Here is a 13,759-nt window from a genome sequence, read left to right as displayed (position 1 = left end):
ACGTGGCGCGATGTGGCGCGATTTTATTTACCGAATTGATGACGGTGGAGGTTTTGCAAAAAGGTAAAAGGAAAACGATTTTTAATTGCCAAATTGACGGACGGTGGAGGTTTTGCAAAAAGGGAAAAAGGAAAAAACGGCGTGATGTGGCGCGAATTGATAAACGGTGGAGGTTCTGCAAAAAGGGAAAAAGGAAAAAAAGATTTCTAATTGCCGAATTGATAGACGGTAAAGGTTCTGCAAAAAGGAAAAAGGAAAAAACGATTTTTAATTGCCGAATTGATAAACGGTGGAGGTTTTATGTAAAAGGGAAAAAGGAAAAAACGATTTCTAATTGCCAAATTGACGGACGGTGGAGGTTTTGCAAAAAGGGAAAAAGGAAAACGGCGCGGACGTGGCGACGTGTGGCGTGGTGTGGCGTGATGTGGCGCGGTGTGGCGTGATGTGGCGCGACGTGGCGTGATGTGGCGTGACGTGGCGTGACGTGGCGCGATGTGGCGTGATGTGGCGCGATGTGGCGCGACGTGGCGTGATGTGGCGTGATGTGGCGCGACGTGGCGTGATGTGGCGTGACGTGGCGCGACGTGGCGTAATGTGGCGCGATGTGGCGCGACGTGGCGTGATGTGGCGCGATGTGGCGTGATGTGGCGTGACGATTTGAAATTTTAAATTCAAAACTTCAGATGAAAAAATCTGAGAATATTAACAGGAACATAGGAAAGGCAAGGCGGTATTTTGTATTTTGTATTTTGAAGTTTAAATTTTGAAATTTATATGGAAAAAATTGAGAATATTAACAGGACCATGAAAACAACCAGAAACTTTTTAAGTTTCATCAAATTAACTTCGACGTCCTTCTATGCGTTAATTTAGTGGCGTGATGTGGCGCGATGTGGCGTGATGTGGCGCGACGTGGCGTGATGTGGCGCGACGTGGCGTGATGTGGCGTGATGTGGCGTGATGTGGCGTGATGTGGCGTGATGTGGCGCGATGTGGCGTGACGTGGCGCGATGTGGCGCGATGTGGCGTGACGTGGCGTGATGTGGCGTGATGTGGCGTGACGTGGCGTGATGTGGCGTGACGTGGCGCGACGTGGCGTGATGTGGCGTGATGTGGCGTGATGTGGCGTGACGTGGCGCGATGTGGCGCGACGTGGCGTGATGTGGCGTGACGTGGCGTGACGTGGCGTGATGTGGTGCGATGTGGCGCGATTTTTATTTGCCGAATTGATGGACGGTGGAGGTTTTGCAAAAAGGGAAAAAGGAAAAAACGATTTTTAATTGCCAAATTGACGGACGGTGGAGGTTTTGCAAAAAGGGAAAAAGGAAAAAACGGCGTGATGTGGCGCGAATTGATGGACGGTGGAGGTTCTGCAAAAAAGGAAAAAAGGAGAAAAAAGGATTTTTCATTGCCGAATTGATAGACAGTGGAGGTTCTGCAAAAAAGGAAAAAAGGAGAAAAGGAGAAAAAAGGATTTTTCATTGCCGAATTGATAGACAGTGGAGGTTCTGCAAAAAAGGAAAAAAGGAGAAAAAAGGATTTTAATTGCCGAATTGATGGACGGTGGAGGTTCTGCAAAAAGGGAAAAAGGAAAAAACGATTTTTAATTGCCAAATTGACGGACGGTGGAGGTTTTGCAAAAAGGGAAAAAGAAAAAAACGGCGTGATGTGGCGCGACGTGGCGAGATGTGGCGTGATGTGGCGTGATGTGGCGTGATGTGGCGTGACGTGGCGTGATGTGGCGTGATGTGGCGTGACGTGGCGTGATGTGGCGTGACGTGGCGCGACGTGGCGTGATGTGGCGTGATGTGGCGCGATGTGGCGTGATGTGGCGCGACGTGGCGTGATGTGGCGTGATGTGGCGTGACGATTTGAAATTTTAAATTTAAAACTTCAGATGAAAAAATCTGAGAATATTAACAGGAACATAGGAAAGGCAAGGCGGTATTTTGTATTTTGTATTTTGAAGTTTAAATTTTGAAATTTATATGGAAAAAATTGAGAATATTAACAGGACCATGAAAACAACCAGAAACTTTTTAAGTTTCATCAAATTAACTTCGACGTCCTTCTATGCGTTAATTTAGTGGCGTGATGTGGCGCGATGTGGCGTGATGTGGCGCGACGTGGCGTGATGTGGCGCGACGTGGCGTGATGTGGCGTGATGTGGCGCGGTGTGGCGTGACGTGGCGCGATGTGGCGAGATGTGGCGTGATGTGGCGTGATGTGGCGTGACGTGGCGCGATGTGGCGCGATTTTTATTTGCCGAATTGATGGACGGTGGAGGTTTTGCAAAAAGGGAAAAAGGAAAAAAGGATTTTTCATTGCCGAATTGATGGACGGTGGAGGTTCTGCGAAAAGGGAAAAAGGAAAAAACGATTTTTAATTGCCGATTGATGGACGGTGGAGGTTTTGCGAAAAGGGAAAAAGGAAAAAAAGGATTTTTAACTGCCGAATTGATGGACGGTGAAGGTTCTGCGAAAAGGAAAAAACGATTTTTAATTGCCGAATTGATGGACGGTGGAGGTTCTGCGAAAAGGGAAAAAGGAAAAAACGATTTTTAGTTGCCGAATTGATGGACGGTGGAGGTTTGCAAAAGGGAAAAAGGAAAAACGATTTTAATTGCCGACGTGGCGTGATGTGGCGTGATGTGCGCAAAGGCGAAAAGGGAAAAAAGTTTCTAATGTGGCGTGACGTGGTGGACGTGGCGCAATGTGGCAAAATGTGGCGCTTTAATTGCCGCTTATCGGAAATGTGGAGTGATGTTGCGTGATGTGGAAAAACGATTTGAAATTTTAAATTCAAAACTTCAGATGAAAAAATCTGAGAATATTAACAGGAACATAGGAAAGGCAAGGCGGTATTTTGTATTTTGTATTTTGAAGTTTAAATTTCGGAAATTTATATGGAAAAAAAATTGAGAATATTAACAGGACCAAAAACAACTGTGAAACTTTTAGTTGCCAAATTAACTTCTGACGGAATATGCGTTAATTTAGTGGCGTGATGTGGCGCGATGTGGCGTGATGTGGCGCGAAATGGCGTGAAATGTGGCGTGATGTGGCGTGATGTGGCGTGATGTGGTAATTGGCCGATGTGGCGGTGACGTGGCGCAATGTGCGCGATGTGGCGTGACGTGGCATAATGTGGCGTGATATGGCGGACGTGGCGCGTGATGTGGCGTAAAAAGGCGCAACGTGGCTAATTGGCGATAGATGTGGCGTGATGTGGCGGAAGTGGCGCGATGTGGCGCTGAAGTGGCGAATTGAAGTGACGTGGCGTGACGTGGCGTGATGTGGTGCGATGTGGAACGATTTCTAATTGCCGAATTGATGGACGGTGGAGGTTTCGCAAAAAGGAAAAAGGAAAAAACGATTTTCAATTGCCGAATTGATGGACGGTGGAGGTTCTGCAAAAAGGGAAAAAGGAAAAAAAACGATTTTTAATTGCCGAATTGATGGACGGTGGAGGTTTTGTAAAAAGGGAAAAAGGAAAAAAAGATTTCTAATTGCCGAATTGATGGACGGTGGAGGTTCTGCAAAAAGGGAAAAAGGAAAAAAAGATTTCTAATTGCCGAATTGATGGACGGTGGAGGTTTCGCAAAAAGGAAAAAGGAAAAAACGATTTTCAATTGCCGAATTGATGGACGGTGGAGGTTCTGCAAAAAGGGAAAAAGGAAAAAAAACGATTTTTAATTGCCGAATTGATGGACGGTGGAGGTTTTGTAAAAAGGGAAAAAGAAAAAACGGTTTAATTGCCGATGTGGCGCGACCTGGCGAAAAGTGGCGTGAAGTGGCGTAATTGGCGTGATGGACGTGGGATGTGGCGTGAAGTGGCGAAATGTGGCGATTGGCGTAATTGGCGTGATTGGCGTGACGTGGCGGAGGATTTGGAAAAAAGATGACGTAGCGTGATGTGGCGTGACGTGGCGCGACGTGGCGTAATGTGGAAAAATGTGGTGCGGTGTGGCGTGATGTGGAAAAACGTGGCGTGATTTGGCGTGATGTGGCGTGACGATTTTGAAATTTTAAATTTAAAAAATTTCAGATGAAAAAATCTGAGAATATTAAAAGGAAATAGGAAAAGGTGGTATTGTATTTTGTATTTTGGAAGTTTAAATTTTGAAATTTATATGGAAAAAAATTGAGAATATTAACAGGACCATGAAACAACCAGAACTTTTTAATTTCATCAAATTAACTTGGACGTTTTCTATGCGTTAATTTAGTGGCGTGATGTGGCGCGATGGCGATGTGGCGCGACGTGGCGTGATGTGGCGCGAAGTGGCGTGATTGGCGATGTGGCGCGGTGTGGCGTGATGTGGCAAAAAGGCGCGATGTGGCGCGATGTGGCGTGATGTGGCGCGAAGGAAATGGCGCGATGTGGCGCGATGTGGCGTGATGTTGCGTGAAAAGGCGTGAAAGGCGTGATGTGGCGAATTGGCGTGATGTGGCGTGACGTGGCAAAAGTGCAAAAAGGCGAGATGTGGCGTAATTGGCGAATGATGGCGTGATGTTGCGCGAAGTAAAATGGGTGAAACGGCGCGAATTGGCGAATGTGTGGACGTGGCGCTGCAAAAGGTGAAGTGGCGTGATGTGGCGTGACGTTGCGCGAATTGTGGACGTGGCGTGATTGTGGCGTGAAGTGGCGTGAAGTGGCGCGATGTGGCGTTTGTATTGCGGATGTGGCGCGACGTGGCAAAAAGTGGCGAAATGTGGCGATGTGGCGTGACGTGGCGTGATGTGGCGCGAAGTGGCGTGACGTGGCGCGATGTGGCGAAATGTGGCGTGATTGGCGGATGATGGACGTGGCGTGATGTGGCGCGAAAAGGAAAGATGTTCTGATGGGCGATGTGGCGATGTGGCGACGCGGCAAAATGTGGCGTGAAGTGGCGCGATTGGCCGATGTGGCGTGACGTGGCGTGATGTGGCGTGACGTGCGTGATTGGCGACGTGGCGTGATTGGCGCGATGTGGCGTGATTGCGGCGACGTGGCGTGATGTGGCGCAAAAGGTTTTTCGGAAAAACGGTGTTTTTGCGGTTTTTCGTGTTTTGCGGTTTTCCGGTGTTTAAAGGAAAAAAAAAATTTTTAATTGCCGAATTGAAAAGAGGTATTTTGACAAAACTTCATTAATTGCCAAAGATTTTTTGCCGGTTTTTCCGCGGAAAAGTGAGGTTTTCTCCGGTGAATTGTGGAAAAAAGAGGTTTTGGTAAAAGGAAAAAGAAAAAAAGATTTATTTTGTAATTGATGGACGGTGGAACTTCAAGGAAAAAAGAAAAACGATTTTTTCCGTTTGGCGGTTTTCTTCTGGAGTTTTGCGGAAAAAATTTAAAATTATTTGATTATAATATTTTATAAAAAGGAAAAATTTTTTTCTTTAATTGCAAAATTTACAAAATTTTAATTAATTATTTATTAAAGGCTCGTTTTCTGAATTGCGAATCATCGAATTGATGAAAAGTTAAAAAAAAATAAAATTTTTAAATATTTTTAATTTCAATTATGGATTATTTTTTTTTCGCAAAAGGACGACTAGGAAACTCGGCAATGAAAAAGGGAAAATTATTCCCGTTTGAATTGTTGGACGGTAGGTTTAAAAAAATAATCATAACCAAAATAAAAATAATTGATTAAAATAAGTGGAAGAAAAAAAATTTCTAATTTTGAATTGATGGAATTATTTTATTTTTGTAAAAAGGAAAAAAAAGGTGAATTTGTTTCGAATTGATGGACGGTGGAGGTTTTGCAAGGAGAAAAAAAAAAGAAACTGATTTTAATTGCCGAATTGATGGACGGTGGAGGTTTGCAAAAAAAAAGGAAAAAAAAAGATAAGATAATTTTGAAAATGGATTTTATGAGATTTTAAGCGGAAAACGATTTGCACGTTTGGACGGTGAGAAAAAAAAAAAGTTTCTCAATTTATCCCTTTGAATCCTTAGTATTTTTTGAAAAGAAAAGGAAAAAAAAACATTCTTGCCAAATTGATGGACGGTGGAGGTTCCAAAAGGGAAAAAGGAAAAAAATACGTATATTGCCTTTCGGTCTGTGCAAAAAGAAAAAGAAAAATTTCGGAGAAATGAAGGAAAATGAATTTTTACAAAAAGGTCGAAATGACTAAACGATACGATATGGAGACGATATTGATACGATGCGATATGGTCAATTTTCAAAAGGAAATGGAAACGATTGACCAATTGACGAAACGATACGGACGATATGGTTCTAGGGAAGGTGCTGAAACGAAACGAAAAGAGGCCTAATATCGTATTGTATTGTAAAAAGGAAAAAAGGAGAAAAAAGGATTTTTCATTGCCGAATTGATAGACGGTGGAGGTTCTGCAAAAAAGGAAAAAAGGAGAAAAAAGGATTTTTAATTGCCGAATTGATGGACGGTGGAGGTTCTGCAAAAAGGGAAAAAGGAAAAAACGATTTTTAATTGCCGAATTGATGGACGGTGGAGGTTTTGCAAAAAGGGAAAAAGGAAAAAACGATTTTTAATTGCCGAATTGATGGACGGTGGAGGTTCTGCAAAAAGGGAAAAAGGAAAAAACGATTTTCAATTGCCGAATTGATGGACGGTTCGTTCTCAACTCCTGTTGACTCGTATTGACACCTTCAAAATCGTGCAAGAATCACCTACTTCACGTACTAGTCATATAATATATTATTTTAATTCAATTATAACACAATCAAATAGATAAACGTTCAAATTTCGAAATTAAATCCGACTCTACGTTTTTTTAAAAAAAGGATTTTAAGATTGGCCTAAATATGTGTAAATAAATTTTATTAATTTAATTATAACACAATTAAATAGATCAACACCTAAATTTTAAATTGCAACAGTATTTACTTGCACCAGCTCTAACTCTGACCTTAAGTTTGACTTTGACTCCGACCTTAAACCTGACTCTACGTTTTTATTTGAATATGGATTCTAAAATTAGCCTAAATATGTGTATAAAAAATTTTTTTCAATTTAATAACAAACACAATTAAACCACTAAACACTTAAATTCTGAAATTCAACAGTATCTACTCGCACCAACTCTGACTCTGACCTGAAGTCCGACTTTGACTTCGACTTTGACCTTAAATCCGACCCTACGTTTTTATTTGAATATGGAATCTAAGATTGGCAATAGATTTACGAATATGTGTAAATAAGTTGTTTCAATTTAATAATAACACAATTGAATAAGTTAACACTCAAATTTCAAAATTCAACAATATCTATTTGTACTATATCTAATTTTGACCTTGAGTCCGACTCCGACCATAAATCCGACTCTACGTTTTTGTTAATAAAAGAATTCTAAGATTGACCTTATATGTGTATAAATAAATTTTTTTAATTTAATAACAACACAATTAAATCGATAAACACTTAAATTCTGAAATTCAACAGTATCTACTTGCACCAGCTCTAACTCTGACCTAAGACCTTAAGCCCGACTTTGACTTTGACTCCAACCTTAAATTCGACCATATACGTTTTCCTTTTAATATATGGATTTTAAAATTGGCCTAAATATGTGTAATTACTTGATTGATTATTGTTGATGATAAATTTATAATGAGTTCGAATTTCAAAATAATAACATAGTTTAAAAATAATATACTCGTTTGCATAAATAGATGTAGATAAATGTCCCCGTCGGGATTTTTAAAATAGTATGTTGCAAACGTTAAATTAAATGATGATTTTAAATAATGTAAAAAAAAAAAAAAAGTGTGCTTGTGGGATAAATTTTACTGGAGCCAAGTGAACACGACATTTAATGAATAGCATGACCATGTTATGCCTCTATAGACTTGAGTACTTAGCTGTAAACTTCATAGAACTTTTTACAAATTTTTATCTTCATTATGTATAAGAAAAAAATATATATAAAAATAAAATATTCACCTCAAAATAGAATTTATATATATTTTCTAATAAATCTCAAATAGATAATGTAATTTTTTACATCAAATAAATGACATTTTAAGTCAATTAATTAATGATGATTTTAGAATTAATATCCTACATCAAGTAAAAAATTATTAATTTAAAATAAATATGTATTTTTAAATACAAAAAAAAAAAAATTAATTGAAATAATATTTTATATTTATATTATTATTTTTACACTTGGTTTGAAGTCATCATCAGTCAGTAAGCCATGAAATCGTTTGATCCTTTGATCATATATACATGAGTGTATATATCTATTTTTTATTTTTATAATATTAACGGTTATTGCTTGTACAGTGGTAAATATATATATTGAATCATTTGATAAATATATGAATAATATCTATTTTCAAAAATTTAAAATAATAACATTTATAATTTTTACAAATTATAAAGTTAACTAATTATTATTCATTATTTGATTGATTATATCTACCACCTTGAAAGCTAAATAAAAGATAAAATATTTAAAAAATTTAAAGATGTAACAGTACTCTCTGTATTCATTCAACTAAGTACAATGTTGAATATAATTTGCAATAAATTTCACACGCATTCTAAACATTTTTTAAATTAAAAATTAAAAAATGTTTAAAATTTTATATTTATCTTACAATCAATCAACTGTCAATAATATTTAGTCAAGTAAATCATTTGTTGTATATTTTTGACAAGCCACTAAATCTAAACTCATAAATTATCATAATTTTAATTAATAATTAAATAAAAAATAAAAAAATTCATTGCATTACATAGAACAAAATAAATATATATTATTTTAAAAATATTTATTTTTTTATATGCATAGGAAAAAAAAAAAAAATACATCAAGACCCTCAACCAATTATTTATCAAATGTATAATTATCTAACAATAAAGTCGCACAATTTAACTTCCAGGATATATTCAATTAATCACGTTGGGCGCCTGTAGAACAATTGAAATTGAAAAAAGAAAAAAAAAAAAAAAATGTAAGTAAAAAATAAAAAAAAAAGAAAAAACTCTTACTGTATATATGTGTGAATTTTTAATGACTACAAAATTGAAAAACAGTATAATAATTATTTTTTTATGTATTATGAATCATGAGAAAAATTTTTTAATACCATAGATATATTTATTAGTAACTTTATGTGAACCTGAGAGAATATCAGTGAGTTTTCGGCATCGTAAATATATATTCTATATAAATAAGTGAGTGTTTTGTGTAATAGTATTTTATATATATGCGAATAAATATAATACAAATATGTACTGTTATGTCAGACGATGTAACGTATATAATAACGTATTTTTTTCTTATTTTTTGTGAAGAAAATATTCGAAAAAAGATGGACGATAACGAAAAAATAGCTGAAGCGTCCGAGAGTCATACAATTTTAATTTTATTTTTCGTTCATCTTCCATTTACACAAATGAATATATTTTTTTTTTTGTAAAAATATATGTGTACTTGCGAGTGTGGATACATACACATATAAAAAATTTTCAAGTTGTTTCGCACAAGAGACGAACAAACTATCATCAAGATAAAAAGTGATGACGTGAATACACAAAAGCATCATTAATATGTTTAACAAATACTTTTTAACAACACAAGTATCACTTGACACATATTATGTATATGCCAATATACATATACATAATAAAATACCACATGAGTATCATGTACGTGTAAAGAAGTAATAATTACAAATATCCCGTTGAGCCACTTGATAAAGCAAAAATGCTACTTAAAAATAAATAAATAAAAACAACATTATTATATATATTTTATACTTGTACACGAAAAATAGTTCTCTGCGCTTGATTCGTTAATGCAATCAGCCGAATTAAATTTATAAATTTTTTCTTTTTTTTTTTTTTCATTATACAAATTATTTTTATTTATAAGTATGTATATTTTTTTATTTTATTTATTCATTGTTTTTTCAGTGGGTCCATTAAGGTAGCCGAATTAATACGGGATTTTTGTTACAGCTATTATTATTTATATTTTTTTTTTTTTCTTTTTTAGGGAAATTAATTGACGTGATTTCTTTCATACTAGAGAATTTAAAAAATGATTCTTTAAAACGGTTGATTTTTACTAGGCCGAAAAATTAAATTTTAGCAGCTGATGATGAAGACCCGGAAACTGTACCGCAAATTTAACACACCCGTCTGATTCTCGTTTCGTTAACTTGATTTTTTTTTTTTTTTTTTGACTTAATACCGTTAAATTTAATTGATATATTCTCAAGTATACTTTGAACTTGAAAAATATAAAAATAATAAAATTTAAGATAATAAAAATAATAAAAAGATTTTTTTTTTTTTGTTATCTTTGAATGTAATTTAATTATTTATATTTGAAAATAACTGGATTTATAATGTCACTTTACTTTTATGGAAGAATTAAAAAATAAAAAAAAAAAATGATATATATTTTAATGCCTAAAAAAATCATGAGAAAAAAAGATATAAAATAATAATATTATGTATTCATTTTTAAATTCCATTCTTGCACAACAATTAACATTGGCATTTATCGCTGTAAAACCAGCTTTGCAATATTATTATTTTTATTTATAATAAAAAAATATTATCGGTCATCATCAGCACAAAGAGAAAATAATTTTTTTTTAATTTAAATGAATTTTATATAAATAAATAAATAATATATTTTTTTTTAAATAAAAATTATAAGCCTTATCTATCTCAAGAAAAAAAAAAAAATTATAATCAATTTAAAGAAACTTTGAATATTTATCTATGAATTAAATATTTTATTTATCTAAAATATAATATTTTCCATTTAAATTAATAAAATATAAATAAATTTTCAATTTAATTTGAATAGAAATTATTGTTGATATATAAAAATATCGATCGAGTTTCAATGCCAAGTCATAAACATATTAATATATTATTTTAATATTAATGTCAACTACACACGTGATATATTTTTAAAACCGGAAATGACAAGTTTATAAACGTTTATTAATATTTTTAACGTAATATGGGTCAGTGGTATACGTATATACTGTTATGATAAAATTTGCAAATTGAATATATTTTTATAAAGAAGATATGATGATTCATCAACAGACCGATATATAACTATATAGATTATTCATTTTTTTTTTTATATCGATTTATATCGGATTTAAAAAATTTGCAGGGCAGAACCGTTCCAAACCAGTGAGCTATTCCAGTTGTAATACAAAAATATTACGTGAATATATAATTTTTAAGATGAGTCGAATGATTGAATTGATTTATTTATGATAAAAAAATGTATACAACTTTTTGACCTAAATCTTCTTCTTTTTTCTCAATTGTATATCACTTGATTTATAATTTTTTTTTTATATTTACAAGCTTTATGATTTATCAATCTTGTTGAAAATTGCACATCATTCAGGAAACATTTAACTATTAAGGTCGAACATATGTGTATTTTCATATAAAATATAATTAATCAAATAAAATTTTAATGTTTTCATTTTATAAGTGTATATACTTAGTAAAAAATTAATTGTAAAAAAAAAAAAAATAAAAAAAAATTTATTATCAAAACCCCATTACTCACATTAAAATTTTATATTCTCAATAAAAGATAAAAATAATTTAAGTTTAAAAAAATATATATATATGAATTGTAGTATATAATATTAAATAGATAAAAAAATAAAAAATAGTAAAAAAAAATGATCTTACCTGAAGAAGAATGTACTCAAAAAGTTTGACATGATTGCGTCAGTGTGTCGGAAGTTAACGGTATGCTACACCTTGTTCTATCATCATCATCATACCTGAAACACATAATATGCATAAATCAATATACACTCTACCAAAAATAAAACCGCTGTAAAAATATGTATATAAATAAATAAATTTAAAAAAAAAAAAAAGTAACACACACACACGACGAGTGTTAATGGACATGAAATTTAAAAATCACATTAACATATTATGCAACAAGAATGCACAGGAAAAAAAAAAAAAAAAGACATTGATTAAGAACCAGCACTTATTTCAATGATGTTTAAACAGTATTTATTTATTTTTATTTATCATTTAAACATGAATGTAGTTATATATATATATATATATAGAGATGAAACAAAAAAAAAAAACACGGTGTGTCCCCCATAAAGCATTTGAATTCGTGATGGTATGTTTGGTTATTGAATATACCAACAGTTTAATCACCAATGCCAGAAGAGTTCCCAAGACTCGCGATTATACTTACTTAAATTTGCGATCAAAATACTAACAACACGTAATCCAATACCTAACCTCATTTCCATCATACCATTATCATCATCATCATCATTGTCTCATGACAGATTTTATATCAAACACGACAATTGACGAACGGTATCGCATCGTGTGTCCCATATTGTTCAAACAGCATCAATATTTTTTCTTAACAAGATAACACACATTTCCATGTATAAAAATATATTATATACATATGAAAAATAGATGTATGTATATTTTTAAAGATAAATATATGTCTTCTTTTAAATTGCAACACGCATACACACATGTATTTTATTCAACATATACAAAAAATAATGAGATAAGCTATAGATCAAATAAATACTTAAAATGATGAAGCGTGATTTCTGCAATCTTATATATATAGTAAATTGAAGATGGGTATAAAAACGGAAGTATAGAAGTGTTCTCGTGTTAATATTCATAAACTAAAATATATAATACATGTTGATAAATCAAACTGAAATATTGAGCTTGAATATATATATGTGTTGTACCATTCATTTACCATTGCGCATATATACGCCCAATAATTTCTGACTTCCATTGCAGCAAACATTCCATTACTTCTAATCGTTAAATTACAAACAATAATTGTGGGTTTCATGTGTCTTCTCTTATTCTATTATATGAATGCATTTCACAGACACTGTAATACTGTATGGTATGCAATGATAAATTATATTTGATTTGCTAAAATGACTTTAAATATAAATACAGGTTGTATTTATACGTCTGCACATTTCGATTATAAACATTCATAAAAACCATATGCTTTTTTTATTATATACAAAAAAGATAATTGTTGGCTTCTCAGTTTATTTCGATTCTCGAATGGAATGATTTATTGTTTTTTTTTTTTTTTTGTTTTCTTACTAACAAAGGTTCTATCCGAGTTTCCACATGTTTACTTTTACATACTTTGAAAAGGTACAAGATTTTTTAGATTAGAAAAAAAAATAGATCAACATTTATGATGAACATATTGACAAGTAGTTTTAACTTTTTAAAACTAGTGATGTGTTATTTATTGTATGCACAAACCGCTATGTTATACAAACTCACCGTATGGCATTTCTCATCTATTGTAGAATGATTATATTTGACAAGTCATGCAGCACACTTGCTTATTACTGTTACAAAACATTAATCTGCATATTGTTAAAATTTTCAAAATCAAAATAAGAATTATGTATCCCCTCCCCCATCAACAAGTCAACTACTTTTGTTTCCAGATAAAAAACTTACAAAAGAAAAAATCTACGTACTGTTTGTATGTCAAGTGAACTTTTTAAAGACTAATAAGTGTTTAATTACATACAAGTACTTGTTTCAAATATTAACCCCTCACCCCCCTAATTAGTAGATAACAATTGTATTTGTTAATTAACAAAAAGAACAATGTCAGAAGTGGGATTCGAACCCACGCCCACAGAAGTGGACTGCGACCTGAACGCAGCGCCTTAGACCGCTCGGCCATCCTGACCCTTACTTGGAAAACGCATAAGGTTGTACAAAATTCAAAGGACTAA

The 13,759-nt window shown here is 33.5% G+C and overlaps 1 non-coding gene across 1 annotated transcript; it reads right to left on the bottom strand.

Annotated features, from left to right (window-relative positions):
- Positions 1–13,629: 13,629 nt before the first annotated feature.
- On the bottom strand, positions 13,630–13,713 carry Trnal-cag. Its single transcript has one exon. It is a non-coding gene; the product is annotated as a tRNA-Leu (tRNA).
- Between the last annotated feature and the right edge of the window lie 46 nt (positions 13,714–13,759).

This window comes from Aphidius gifuensis, linkage group LG1 (genome assembly GCF_014905175.1).
Source record: "Aphidius gifuensis isolate YNYX2018 linkage group LG1, ASM1490517v1, whole genome shotgun sequence".
NCBI classification, from domain to species: domain Eukaryota; kingdom Metazoa; phylum Arthropoda; class Insecta; order Hymenoptera; family Braconidae; genus Aphidius; species Aphidius gifuensis.
The sequence above is the reverse complement of the archived record's forward strand: the minus strand, read 5'-3'. Positions and strand labels throughout refer to the sequence as shown.